The sequence below is a fragment of the Epinephelus lanceolatus genome, chromosome 9 (genome assembly GCF_041903045.1).
Source record: "Epinephelus lanceolatus isolate andai-2023 chromosome 9, ASM4190304v1, whole genome shotgun sequence".
Classification (NCBI taxonomy): Eukaryota; Metazoa; Chordata; class Actinopteri; order Perciformes; family Serranidae; genus Epinephelus; species Epinephelus lanceolatus.
The window spans coordinates 5,635,568-5,650,356 of NC_135742.1; the positions used below are offsets into that span (position 1 = coordinate 5,635,568).

The 14,789-nt window shown below is 42.6% G+C and overlaps 1 protein-coding gene across 1 annotated transcript in view; it reads right to left on the reverse strand.

Annotated features, from left to right (window-relative positions):
• Nucleotides 1–14,789, reverse strand: part of antxr2a (ANTXR cell adhesion molecule 2a) — a 115,928-nt gene that overhangs the window by 35,580 nt on the left and 65,559 nt on the right. The gene's annotated exons all lie outside the window — the stretch shown is intronic.

Below are 14,789 nucleotides of genomic sequence, written 5' to 3' on the forward strand. Positions count from 1 at the left end.
GCTGGTAATCCTGTTACCAGCCAGGTCCCAGCCTGGACTTGCCGTGCGGGGGCATGGATGGATGAGGAGGGGAGGATGGAGGGTGGTGGGGGGGGGGGGATTAACATGGCGGTCATTATCAAATTTACAACCAGTCATACAGACATCTGCCCTACTTTTCCTCGGTTAATGTAAAAAGAACTAATCTGGTTAAGAGAGCACGGGCGCGGCTCATAAATCGGCGGTGCTCTCCGCCATAGTTAAAGCTGTCACTTCTCTTGTGGGGGAGCGGCGGCTGAATGGAGCTGTCAGCTGGCTACTTGTTAGGGCTAACAAGGCCGTCCACTGATAGGACTAATGAGGCCCAGGGCTCGCCGCTACCCCGCACAGCCCACCGCCCACCACCACCGCCGCTGCTACATTATGTGCTGTGTGCATTATGTGGCTGCTCCAAGGTGCGAGAATGAACACAGATCAATCGTGATTATTAGAGACAAACAGAAAGAAACTAAATGCACATCCATCTGAACGAGTCGTTTACCCTCTCGCTGAAAAGAAAAGAATCTCACATGAAATACACACTGCGTGTAGTGTCAGGAAAATTACACCTGACGGGAGTTTTTATGTTCATTAGAAGAAGGGGAGTTTTAACAATGATTTAACAATGACTTAATTAGCGGAAAATGTTTTGCAGTGCATTTTATTTTACAAACAAACTGCAGCAAGATCTGTAACACCTGACTTTAAACATCCTTTCAGAGCACTTATATCCTGATGACGCAATTAAATATGCCATGAAAAATTTACCACAGTTTTCTTTTCAACATTTTCTGCTATGTATACTTACATATGAGGGCTGCATTATATGCAATTGTTTTGCAATTGCAATATGAGTTGCGATTTCAGCGGCAATTTTTACCTTTCATTTTAACTGAAAAGAATTAAAAATTATGTGATTTTTGCTGCGGTATGTACCTAACAAGCATGTTCCCTTACATCTGGAATAATAGTAGGATCACAATGCTTCATTTATAATGGTAGATTGTGACAAATTTTACCTTTAATTAAAAGTGCAGCCCCTATGTTTGGAAATTGCACTTGGTCATATTGCAATTTTGGTAATAATTTGATTAATTTGGCAGCCCTAGTTCATACTGCCATAACCTGCATGAAGGTTTTGTCATTTTCTTTTGTGTTTCTTTTAAGTAATTTCTTTTTATTTTACATTTTTGTGCTGCAGTTATCTGCAGAACGCCTGAAGATGAAAGGCTGTATAATATATTCATGGTTCTTAATACCAAAGATGGGTATTTTAAAGTACTTCAATCTACTGTTGTACACAAACTCATGTATGTTTTGTTTTCAGCGAAGAGGGGAGATTTGGTTTAAAAGACAAATTAGCAATGAGCCACCAGCACCAATGAGACAAAGAAGCACCTTAACATTTTAACATCATTAGAACATCCAGAGACGTTGGCATTGTACATTTCTGCAAACCTCCAATATGTTATATTTGCATGTTTCATATGTAACATAATAGTTCTAAGGTGACGTAATGTATGAGTTAATTTTGTCATGAAAAGATGGAGGGGGTGGTGAATGGCATGACAGGGCAAGTCACATGCCAAGCTGCACACCGCTGTTTGAGACAACAAACACAGAGTCACTGCTGTGTTTCTATGGCTTTTATGGCTCAAACATGGGTGTTTTGTCATGATCCGTTGGCGAGGATAATACCACAAAAAGTCATAGTTTTTTTAGTGAGACATCGCTGCATTTCCGGCCAGGATCGTTCCCCAAACCAGGTATTTCAAGCCAAAACATGATCTTTTCTTAACCATATCTAAGTGGTTTTTGTGCTTAAACCTGACCACATGTTAACCACCACCATTCTGCTACATACTAATGTGCAAATGTGACGTATCGGTTTGCAGACAACGTACAATGCAAACATTTTTCCTGGGGATTGGGTTGCTAAAGACTGACTAACAATGGAGACCAGTTATTAACCCTGTTCTCCATCTCCCTGTTGAGTAAAACTGACACATCACAATTGCGGAGCAACAAAGAAGAAGAAAAATAAAACCCTAAATAATTTCCTCCCCCTTCAGCACAGAGAGATAAATGTGATGGTTTATGGTTGGGGGTTAAATGTCAAGCATGAGTAACGCCTGGTTGTTATTTTGAGCTTTGTTTTTTCAGCCTCTTCCAATGAAGCCTCATCTCTTCTCCTGACGCTTCATTATTTGCGACGCTCTGGTTTAATTCCAATTACCCCTGTTAATTAGGAAATCTCATGCTCTCTGATCTAGGGCTTCGTTTCAACTTAATGTCATTTGCCAGGTTGTTTACTTCCCATTAAAGCCTTTTATTGTGAAATTAAGTGTTACATTTGTTTCTGTGAGGTATTTATCTGTGTGATGGTAAACATCCTGACTGATGTCAACATGTAAAAGTCCCCCCGCATGCATTACCTTGTGTTTATTCTGCATTAGTGCTGCTGTCAACTCTTTCTTTAGGCATATATTAATACCACATTAGCATATTGTCTTATCAGACGTTTAGGTACCAAATTATTCCTTTCAACGGCTGTGGAGAGAGCAAAACGTGGGCCTTCTGCAACACCGAAAACCTTCAAGGATGTGTCATCCTTTGGCTCTTCTCAGGCATTTATTTTAACACTGAACAATACAGTTTGACGGCTTTTATTAGTTTCAAGAAAGATGTTCTCACCATATTCAGTGTGGCATTGTAATGCGACAAGACAAAAGCAACAAACGGGAAGCGTGAAAGGATGAGTATGTGTGCATCTGTTTACGTTTTTTTTCTCCCTTTTTAACAATACCGAGCAAATGTTTGCTCCGCTTTACATACTGAGATTAAGTGACAAAAGATGCAAAGAAAGAAGCTGCTAGATACATCCTTTATGTATACGACTGAATCAACACTCTGCTGAATGAATGTCACTGCTGTGCACGGTAAAAATCCATTCTCACCGTTCTTTAAGAGTCTGAGGCCGTCACAGCTGTTTGACCTCTTGTATTATCTAAATGGGTCACTGTGTATCTCTCAGGCCGTAATCAGCCGGCCTGATTTCCTGTGAGGCAGCCATTTCCTCTCTTGGATCATTTCCATGTTACCAGCCTGCCCACAGTAGTACATACTGATACACCAGTGCAACCAGTATGGCAGCCGGTTTACTGCTGATCCTATGGCATGGCTGCAGTCCAATATTTAAATCTGTATTTAAATCTGATTCAGTGGCGTAGTCAGTTGGGTTTATCTAGTCTGCTACTGGTGATATTAATCATCCAGTATGTTTGTGCAGTATGTCAACACATCAGTGATACTTTGCTCTTTAAACAGCTGACATGTTGCCTTCTTACAGCCACTATATCCAGAATTTATATCCTATCTTACTGTTTTTACACGGCCTGTGTTTTAACTTGTAAAATAATTGCATAGTCTTGTGTGCAGTCTATGCTGCTTTCAGCCTGTTCGTTCGGAATGAAGGAATTGGGTTACAAATCATTGTATAAAGATGACACCATGTTTTATCTCAAAGACTGAGGGGTGTATTCACAAAGAGTGGATTGCAGCTGCTGAAAACACCATGAATTGAGCATCACTTGCAACCCCTATTTGCTTCGTCTTGAGGTCTGATTCACAAAAAATACTGCACTAATAGCATGAGCTCTGGGTAGTGACCGAGAGAATGAGGTCGCGGATACAAACGGCCCAAATGAGTTTCCTCAGTGGGGTGGCTGGACTCAGCCTTAGAGATAGGGTGAGGAGCTCGGACATCTGGAGAGAGCTCAGAGTAGAGTTGCTGGTACTTTGCGTGGAAAGGGGTCAGTTGAGGAAGGATGGGCATCTGATCAGGATCCTCCTGGGTGCCTTCCATTTGAGGTGTTAGAGGGGCACGTCCCACTGGTAGGAGGCCCCGGGGCAGACCCAGAACAAACTGGAGGGACTACATATCTCATCTGGCCTGGGAACACGTTATGATCCCCCAGGAGGAACTAGAAAGCATTGCAGGGGAAAGAATGTCTAGAATGCTTTGCTCGGCCAGCTGTCCCTGCAACTTGGCTTCGGATAAGCAGTTGAAAATGGATGTATGGATGGACTATACCATAAAAATAATGGACATAGCTACCGCGACTTCACCTATGACTTTGTGGACTCCAGTTTTAAAGCCTCGAGTTTGACATTTCCACAATTGCCATCTTGGTTTCTTTGGAACCACAAGTGACCATATTTCGATGAAAGAGTGGAGCTATGGAGGAGTAAGGGATGGATCTGACTGAGAACCCATCACACTATCCACAGACAGCCTGTCACTCAAAACAACCCACCCTTAATTATGCGTAACTTTAAGCCTTAATAAAATGTAAATGGGTGAGTTATATAAAAATGTACCCCTCGTACAGTTGTCTGGATTGTAAAAATTAGCTATAAAAACCAAAACTTTATTTTTGTACCAGGCTGTAAACATGTTTATTTCTGCTGTAAAGTTGGGCATTTTAACACTGGGGTCTATGGGGAGTGACTCACTTTTGGAGCCAGCCTCAAGTGGCCATTAGAGGAACTGCACTTTTTAACATTTCCACTTTGGCGTCATTTTTAGCTGCTGGGGTTATTTTAATTTTAGAGTCAGCTGCCAAACAGCAATGTTTTTAATTTCAATTTGTTTCTGTGTTTGTGTTTTCATTACGTTCATGATCTGACTGTCCATGACAGTTGAATATCATGTCTTTTTGGTTTCAATTTCAGCAGCTCTATGGTAGCCAACTGTAAAAAGTTGGAGGTTTCAGCATCTGTGCACACACCACCAGGAATAATGGTCACTGTGTGGTTGACCACCACTGTCAAGAAAGTGTGACAGACATGAAACCTTCTAGACATTTCAACTAAATGTACAGGCTTTAACCAAAATCAGTAGGAGGTCAGTCTAAGTAATAATGTGAAGTACACTCACGGGGAGATGTATGAAAAGACTGTGCGACTATTAAACCTTCAAAAATAAGACAAAAAGAACCTGCAAAGGGTGCAACCCTAACTGTGCTTTGCATCAAGCAGCATCCTTGGTGCTCCTGTATATATATGCAAGATAATAAACAAATATTTGGTGCAAAATTGTTCCCCTTCTATGCAAATAAGCCTCATTGAAAAAACAGCCCAATTCACAAAGATCAGCACTAATCGCCACACACAGTTACAGGGAAATATTAGGGTCTTCAGAGAGTTGCTGGTAACTGAAGCGCACTGACAGACTGAGGGTTTTGAGAGATGCCTCTGCATCTGTCAGGACCTGTCTGAAAATTTCAGTTTTCAGATCCACCCCTCGCTCCCCGACAGCTTCCAAAAAAAAAAAAAGATGGCCAAACTCAAGGCCTCAAAACAAGAGTCTACAAGCCAGTGGGTGATGTCACGGTAGCTATGACCATTACAAATTTCAAGTCAGCTGATTAAACAGAAAATAAAAGGTGGGAAATCTGAAATCATGCTTTCTTTAGAAACATGGTAAACAGTATTGTTAAGTTCACATGTTTAGAAGGTATAAAATCAGTAGTATTGCTCGTAGAAGACTATATTTCCCATAACCCTCCTCAGCTCTTGTTACAAAGATGATGTTCTGATCAAAGCTTTTTTTTGTGTTTTCTCTGAAGACGATAAACATATTGGAAATAATTTTTCCCCCCATCAGCCGTTCACTCCTCGACCATCTGCCATTGAGAGAAACTCTGAGAGAAACTTGAGCTCCATTTGCGCTGAAAGAACATTTCCCACAAAATGTGACCCGGTGGCTCGCAATGTAAAAATGCAGTGTAGAGGCCAGAGGGAGGCTGCCAATCCTCTCAGACACGGTCTTGTTTGTTTACAGTAATTACACTCATGTCTCAAAATGAATGTGGTAATTACTGATGACTTACTGATGTTAAAATGCTACATGTAGCACCTTCGTGCCAGTCAAATATTGAAACTGAAAAGCAAATATCTTCGTCCAATTTGCAGTCTAATGTTTCACTTGGCTCTATTTCCATGCAAACAATCACTCCGCAGCACCTCTCAGCATCCTAATTGAGCCCTGAGAAACCGGCGGGCGCTACGCTGAGCTGCTGAGGAAGGGGAAAATAAACCCGAGCATGTATTGCTCTGACCTCCAAGGACAGCTCTGCCATGCCATGCCGTGCCATGCCAGGCTCCGCCAGGCAAGCAGACTGTCACCTCTACCCTCGGTGGCCCTCGGCTTCTGCCAGCCTTGTCCTCGTTTTTTTTCCTTTTCCTTACACCTCCCTTTACATCCATCCTTTTCCGTCTCCTCCCTGCATCTGACGGGACTCTTCCAGAGCAGGTCTGTAGAGTCCCTCTGTTCACAGTCACTTAATTAAACGCTCCCAAAGCACCGTCTATAACGTGACCGACGGCTGTTAAATTAAGACGCTGTCACAGCCGGGGCACCGAGCGCTGGCAGGGTGAAGGAAAGATAAACCAGCTGAGGGAGGAGAGGAGGAGGAAGACACACAGAGAGGTGGGAAGCTGCCGCTGCAACTGCCCCACATGTGTTCTTCATCTGTGCAGTTTCTTTGAGGCATTTTAGGGGGGAAATCTCAGTTTATTATAGATTATCTCCCACTACATTTACACTGACTTCTCTCCTGATGTTAAAAAAAGGTCTTCCCACACTTCCCTGCCTCAATTCCTTTAGTACTACTTGCATACTATTTTATTGTCATGGGGATATTTTGTTGGACTCGTTGTAAAACAGTGAATGATGGAGGTTATCAACTAAAAATTTAGTTTTCAATTTAAAAACTAATCAATAAATTGAAAATGCTGTTTCAGAACGACGTCCGTGTGCTGCAGCTTTAATTCCTGCACTCTCCTCCAGTTGTTGTTTACATAGTACAGTCCGGAGATTTACATTCTTTCTGCTGATGCACTCACTTGTGAGTTTACGCAAGAGGATTATACACATGTAAATATGTCCTTGATGAATTTCAACATTTTTTTCACTTAGCTGACACTTCAAAGGCAATCTATTATGCGTTTCTTCATTTTCTGTCTTTTATATATATATATATATATATATATATATATATATATATATATATAATGTTACAATGTCAGATGTTTATTTTAAACATGGCCAAATTTCAAATAATAAGGTTGAGTTATGCAGACATAATCCCTGTGAGCACAAACCTGAGGCTTTAGACTCTTCTGAATACTGTGTATCCACCATTTTTTCTAGTTTAGCCTCAAGCTGATGTCAGATAGTTATATGGACATCTGCTCCAGGTATGCTACTGCAAGGGTTTACAATATGTAGCCTACACTGTTACAGGAAGCGCCATGCTAACGTCACAGAAACATGTAATCTTGGTTGCCGATATCACTGATTTGGGATCATATTCCTGCTGGAACATGTCCAGTGGTGTGTAGACACTTTTATTGGTGATTTTTAACAGAGGAAAGTGCCAGTACACGCAGTCATTCCCCAGCTGCAAGCACACTGCTACATGTAGCTACATGCTAACATCAGGGAACTGTCTCATCATGGTTGCCAAATTAATACATTTCTCCCAAATTTCAGATCATGTTTCTGATGGAACACATCTGGTTGTAGGGTTGTCAAAAGTATCGATACTCTGAAAAGTATACGCTGTATCCGGATACAACACTAACTTACAAAAGTATCGATACTAACAGTGCACGCCAACTCAGCGCCTGTCAGGTGCGCGCAACGGGTCCAACGGACACGCGCTGTGCAGGTAGCGTCTGGCTGGCACAGAGCCCTCGCTGCAACCCGGCTTGTTGTCATCGCTGTGCATGCATGCACACATTTCTGTTGCTGTAATATGGCCAGCGCAGCTGCAGGAGGATCAGAGCAGCCAGTTTTGGTCAAAAATGATAAAGGAAAAAGCGCTCTTTGGAAATATTTAGTGAAGTGAACACAGCACGCTGCAGACGGCAGGTACAGCCCCTCACCTCACTAGCAGCTGAGCAGCTGGTGTCGCCAGCATCAAACTAAAATATAACTTCTAACGTTAATGTGGGAGCTAAGCAGAAAACTTTATCAGTCATGCCCATCTGTAACATTAATAGACAATGTTAGTTTAACAGGACAACACAATTATGTGTGTCTGAAAAGTTATGTTAACTGTAAAGTCACAGACTGAAGCTGAAAAAACGTTTGGTTTCTCCCGTAACCCCTGGTTCTCTGAAGCAGGAGCATCCTGAGCCTAAACTACCAACTCTATTTGATCAGCAATGAAAATATGGTGCCAATTCACCAGAAGCACAGAAAATAAACAGGGCTGTAGATAAATACATTTGTATGGACAGATCTTGTTTCTGGTTATTTATTTTGGGGGGATTTTTTGTTGTTATCATTGATGTTACTGTTCTGATCTTTATTTAAAAAATGACATGCCTCTTAATTTTTTGCTGCTGTATCGAAAATGGTATCGAGTATTGAATATTTTCCTGGGTATCGATATCGAGTTTGAAATTTTAGTATCGTGACAACCCTATCTGGTTGTGTTTAAAAGCTGTTATTGGTGATTTTCTAATGGGAGAAAGCAGCACTATATGCAGCCATTCCCCAGCTGCAAGTACACTGCTACTTGTAGCTACATGCTAACAACATAAAATCTTGGTTCCAGATGTTAATTTCTTCCCAATTTCGCATCAAATTCCTGCTGGAACATGTCCAGTGGTGCTAAGAAGCTTTTACTGGCAGTTTTTAACCATAGAAAGAGTCGTTATTCTTTGTTACAGTAATTATTTGGCTGCAATGATGGTGCAGAGACGCTGAGATGCAGAGGACCCGGAAATGCTGAACAATCAGAGCAGACTGGGCTTTTTCGGAAGGGGGGGCGTTAAGAGACAGGCGCAAAAACGGAACGTTTCAGACAGAGGGTGAATACAGCTGTTGCAGTACAGACAGTGTGAGGAAAATATGTTATAATGCTTTTGTGCTTTTTTTATGCTTTAACATTTAACGTTAAGACATGTAAACATGTTTTAGTAGAACCCAAAATGAATGAACCTAAAAATGAGCAAATTAAGTCCTCTTTAATGTAAAATAACCAATAGTATGATGTCACATGTGATGGAGAGAAGCACAGAGAAGAGGAATAAGGGTTTTTTTTTTTAGAGAGATGGGGGATTTTCTTTTCAATTTGGTTTAATTTCTGCAGATGTTGTGCTTAAATGACGTTTGAGATATTGAGCAATACCCAAGATGCTCGTAGGAAGAGACACACTGCTTTTATTTTTCTCCTGTGTTTCCACCCAGAGGGATCAGTAACCATCACCTCATTAGTACATTAAATCTAAAACCGCAAAGATTCACAAAGGAAAAAAAAAAGCTTAAAATTTATTTTGTAAACCCAACAACAAATACGCTGAAGCAATAGTATAACGGCCCATCAGATAATACTATTAACCTCCACACACAGCAGCATACTCAGCCCACACATCCCCTGGTGAGGAACAGACGAGAACAAGAGGAACAAATGGAAATCCAACTGGAAATCCACACACACAGCGCCTGTTCTCTGTTTTTGGCTTGCCCACTGTGGTGTGTGTGTGTGTGTGTGTTTCTGTAGGAGGATACAGAGGGTTTAATGTATAGTGATGCATCATTGATTGCACACCTTGTTTGGACATTTCGTGGACAGCTGCTTTTAGAAAACAATACCTACAATGTGAGAGTGGGGGGAGGTGAATGAGGAAAAAAAAAAAAAAGCGTGCATGCACACCACCACCTCTTCAAAAAGAGCCCGAGTGAGCACCAGAATAAGGCCAACCTCCCTCCCTCCCTCTATCTGCCACCTTCCTCTACCTGCTGTCCCCAGTCGATCCCCGGCAAAACTTGGCGGCAGATGTTGCTGTGCTAAGTTGGCTCTGAAGTGCCTCCCCGGCTCCCTGGTCTCACCGACAACACAGTCAAACCACATTAGATCTCTTTATTTGTGCCTGGGGCAAGTTCGGCACTGCAGCTGTGTCCACCCCCGCTCTACCTTTGGTGTTGAAGGCCCTCGGGCGCTAAATGTGAGACCACAAAAAAAAAGAGAGAAAAAAACTGTTTCACTCTCATTTTCTGTCTCTCTTCTGCATCTGCTGACAATCCAGCAGTCTGGCTCCGGGCGGCAGCACTGAGGGAGGGAGGGAAGGGGTCGGGAAGGGAGACTGCCGAGGGAGGGAAGAGGGGTGAGGATGGAAGCTCAGCGAGGAGGGGGAGGTGAGGGGGTGGCACGGACACCCGGGTCCCCGTGCTGAACAGATGTCTGCGACAACCTGCTTCCTTACACCTGTACGAGTCCTTGTAACCCCGCGGATGCAGCCCGCTGAAAAATTCATGACCCTGGAGGTTTCCTGTCCGCCATCAAAGACCGCTGCCCTCCCTCCCCTTCTCCCTCGCTCCCTCTCCTCCCTCCCTCCCTCGGCTGCTCCTCTCCTCTCCCTTCTCCACGTCACTGCTGCCCGCTCTGCCATCTACACCTAACCTCCCACCGGACAGTTCAGACTCCTCTCACTTTGATCAGGTGTATCTGTTCAGCCCGATATCACACGCATGTCTCACTGCGGACCAGGCTGGAGGCCAGCGACAGGCAAAGTTACAGAGTCAACATCAGCTCATAAAGACAACAAGGAACAATAAAAACACTTGTGCAACAGGAGGCAGGTAAATGTCAGTTACTGAAACAGAAAGTTTGAACAGTTGGAAGAAACCCAACAGTGGGCTACTGACATTGTAAATCCAACATTTAAAAGTCCAGTAAAACTAGACTAGAGGACCAGGTCCAGGTAAAAACTGGTCCAGTGAAACTCTATTATCAGGTATATGACATCACCAGTACATGGAAACTGTGTTGATGCCCAGAACCTTTAGGAAACACGCTAACACAGGTATCAGTCTTACATGTGTTGGTAAAGGTGACACGACATCACTGGACAATTCTGGAGTTGTGAATGACTGACATGGATTTTAATGGGATGTAAAATGGTGTGTTTCATTTGCACCATTGCACCAGTCAGAAATTTCAATAGGAACACCTCCTGAGGTCAGATTTCTGACTGGGAAAGTGGGAAGAACCTCACCAACTCCAACCTAAAAATCCAACATGGCTGCTCTGTGCATCAACGGTAGTAGTAAACTCCTGTTAATTAGCACTTCTGTCTTCTTTGTGTTTCATTAAAAAAGTCGTACACACAGCCCTGTCCAACTTGGACATGTTGCTGGCGTTTGTACGCACAAAATAGAGGTGTTACCTATCAATGTTTACTCATACAACGATTCGTACGATATCCTACAAATTAGTGCCCCACAAATGACGTAACTTTTGCTTGTGTCCTGCCATGTTTCCCCCGACGCTGCCGAGCGCTATTAAACTAGAACAGCGACTGGCCCTGCATCATGCTGATGTTTAAGGACAGCTTTTTTGTCAGTGTCTGATGCCACAAGCAATTTCCCATGCGCCAGATTTCGGCGACTTCGGAGTGAGGCAGTGTTGGACTTGCTGCAATGAAAGGCAGTTAACTCGGGTCCCAGGTCTGATCTTCACCTTTCAAGGTAAATGGAAAGAAGCAAAACTCATCAGTTAATCTGACCTTGCTGATTTAATCTGTGAACCAAATTAGATTAATGTAACTTTGAGGCTTTTCTTAGTTTAATTACTGCTAAAACAATCAGTTCAGAGTCTGTATTTGTGGAATCTTTACTCCTTTTGGACGTACTGAAACCGGTCAAACTGAAACAAATCAAATCCTTTGTGTTAAAGTAGAATTACGATTGACTTAAATCATTTAGATGTTTGCCTTTTTATTATAAAAGTCATTTGTATTGTTCATACTGATGCTGGGAATATTGTGTTTAAATTCAACAGTGAGTCAATGGAGGATTTAAAAACATCATGACTCACTTAAAAATAAATGATTTCTGTTTTAGTTTCCATCCACTGCTGACGACCGCTCTGTTAAGATGTAACTTCAAACACACACAGCCTCCGTGGCCTCCCGTTTGATTCTCTCCTGTGTCCGCTGTGTACAGTCTTGATCAAAGACTTGAAAGTGGAGTTTGGCGCAGTGATCGGCACGTGAATGAAGAGAGACAGCCGTGCCGCTGACTCCACTGGCAGCTTTTCTTCCGTGTCCCCTTCTATCCGAAGTGCTTTGACACAACTGTTTTACTCACCAGTGGGCCTCGCTCTCTGTTTTCTACACTTCCAAACAGTTTGCTCGGAGCAACTGAGGTGACCTCTTGTGTGGGAGCATCTATCATCCTGTACTCAGAGGGAGCTGCAGCCATGATGTTTCCTCATTCTACCTTTTTCTGCTCAGTTGGATGGATACTGGGCGGGGGAATTGTTGTCATTCTAACATGAAAACAGCAGCCTTGCCAACGAGCGTACTGCAGGAAAATATGCAAGTTTGGTCATCGAATGACACAACACAAACAGCACCAGCCCATTTGTTAACAATTTATCATGGCAGTGAAACGAGCTCACATCGTTCTTGAGCCCCGTTTGCCCTTACAGAGAGAGTGAGAGAAACAAATGGTATTGCTGGAGACTAACAAACAAAGACAGCTCTGGTTTTGTCATTTGTATGTCAAGGAATGTCAAGCAGAATTTTACCCAAGTTACAGCACAGACTAAGTTGTAGTTGTTAAGACCAGGTTACATATATCTGCTTTTGAAATCACCCCAGCTATTATATTTTAGCGGGCAGGGATGACGCGAGAGCCAATACTTCAGTGCCAAGTCGATGACAAAATTCTGAAAACGTAACAGTACTTGTTTTTCTCCAATACCATCAACCTGACGGGTCAGCACGTACGCCTACAAGTGTTCTAGTTAAATGCTGAGGAAGAGGATGAACATCTGCCTGCAGAAGAACAGCACATAAAGATGGCAACAAGTGAAGCGACAGCTCCGCCTTGATACACTGAAAAGAAAGTGTGTTTTTCTGAGGTCAGAGTGTTTTGTGAATTTCTTGCATTGGGAGTGCTGCGTATTACACTCTGCTACAGACACCAGCAGGATGACGAGGCGCCGAGCGTCTATTCTGCTTTGAGTGCTGCACATTTGGTGTTTTTTTTTTCTAGTCGCAGAGACTTGAAAAATGTTCAGCTTTGGGTAAAACGCTGCGCTCATCTCCGTCACTTTTAACCCAGCCAGCCAATCACAGTGGAAGAGGGGTAGGACAAATAGCCAACCAGAAAAACCAACTGTCAGATCTTACATGTCCAAATGCTGAAGAACAACAACAATGGAGGAAAATTATGTTTACATACAGTAGACTTTCAAATATATGTTTCCTCACCCAAACAAATCTCTCATGAACCCACATAGACTAGAACGTACCATTTATCATCAGGAATTAATGATAAACTTTTATTCAGATTAAATTTTAGTGTTTCTAACAAATGTGTGTATGTTTAAGTACATTGTTTTATACCGTGGTGTTGAATTGACCCCCCTTCGCTAAGTTCCGCCCCTCGAACGCAGACTTGCCAATCATTGCGTATTCCGCCAGCCAGACCAGGGTCCGACAACATCACAGCTGTGCTCCATCGTTTCAGATTTCCTTCATTTTCAGGCTGGTTTTGTGGATTTGGAGCTAAATGTTGTGCCTGGGGCACGTCGTGTATTAATGATACTCGTTACCTGGAGAGGTTGGAAAAAGATATACGTTTCTTCCCTGTTCCAAAACCAAAATCAAACCCTGAAAAGTGTAGGGTTAGCTAGCTAGCTACTGAAGATACAGCCTACTGAATGTATACACATGCTGCTTTTGCTTTTTAATGATTATAACAGTGAAACAAAGAGCGACCCTGCTGTACAGGAACAAGTGAAGGGAAGCAGGGAAACTTTGCACATATTCAACCAGCTGTGTGTCATCACAGTGTGTGCAGATGAACGTGGTTTGACTTCTCTGGAGCTGCTGACTCGTTCGGCAGAGGTCCATAGCCTATAGTTCGGCTTTAGCTTCTAACTATCTTTGTCTTTTTAACCTGTTGTTGCTGCTGAGTCAGTTTGACATCCTGGATATATCCTTCAAACACAGACTGTAGACCCCTCTGTCTGCTGCTCTCTTAAACTGCTTTTTTGATTCTCCAAGAATTTGATAATATTTCTTCAGGGAGTGCAGTTAGTTACAGTGTGGGCTCCATGCTCGCTGACAGCTTGATTGACCTTCACAAAAGGGCAGGGCTTAGCAAAGGGTCAACTGGGTATCAAGAATTGTGAAATTTCACTGGTTTTGGTAACTACCTGCTGACTACAGGTCTTTGACTTTAGAAATTTAGACAATGGTTATACAGAACCTGCAGGTCTGTAACATTTCAGCCAAATTTAGCTCAGTTTTTGTGATGATATTGGAAAATTCTTGACCTGCAAATGGTTATTTTTTTGCAGTGGATCTTCTGGTATTCTGAGTTTTCTGTGATGCCCTGAGTAGCAACTGGCAGGCTCACAGCTGGCCCACCAGTTTAGTTTTTTCCATGTCCTACAGAGCAGCAAACGTTATTTCACTTGAGACGTTTTCAGTCTGACATCATTCTGTAAACCATTAAAAAGACTCTTAAGGCTCCTGCTCTCAAAGTTCTGTATAGAGGAAGATGATCAGAAGTGCCCACCACAGAGGATGAAAGACATCAGGGACTACTTTTATACAGTAGGTATGTATGTACAGATAAGACAAGGAATAAGAATCTTTCTGGGCCTCAAATCTGGTCAAGAAATGAAATCTAAATGCTCCATCATCACTCTACACCCTCTGCAAACTGATTCTAATGT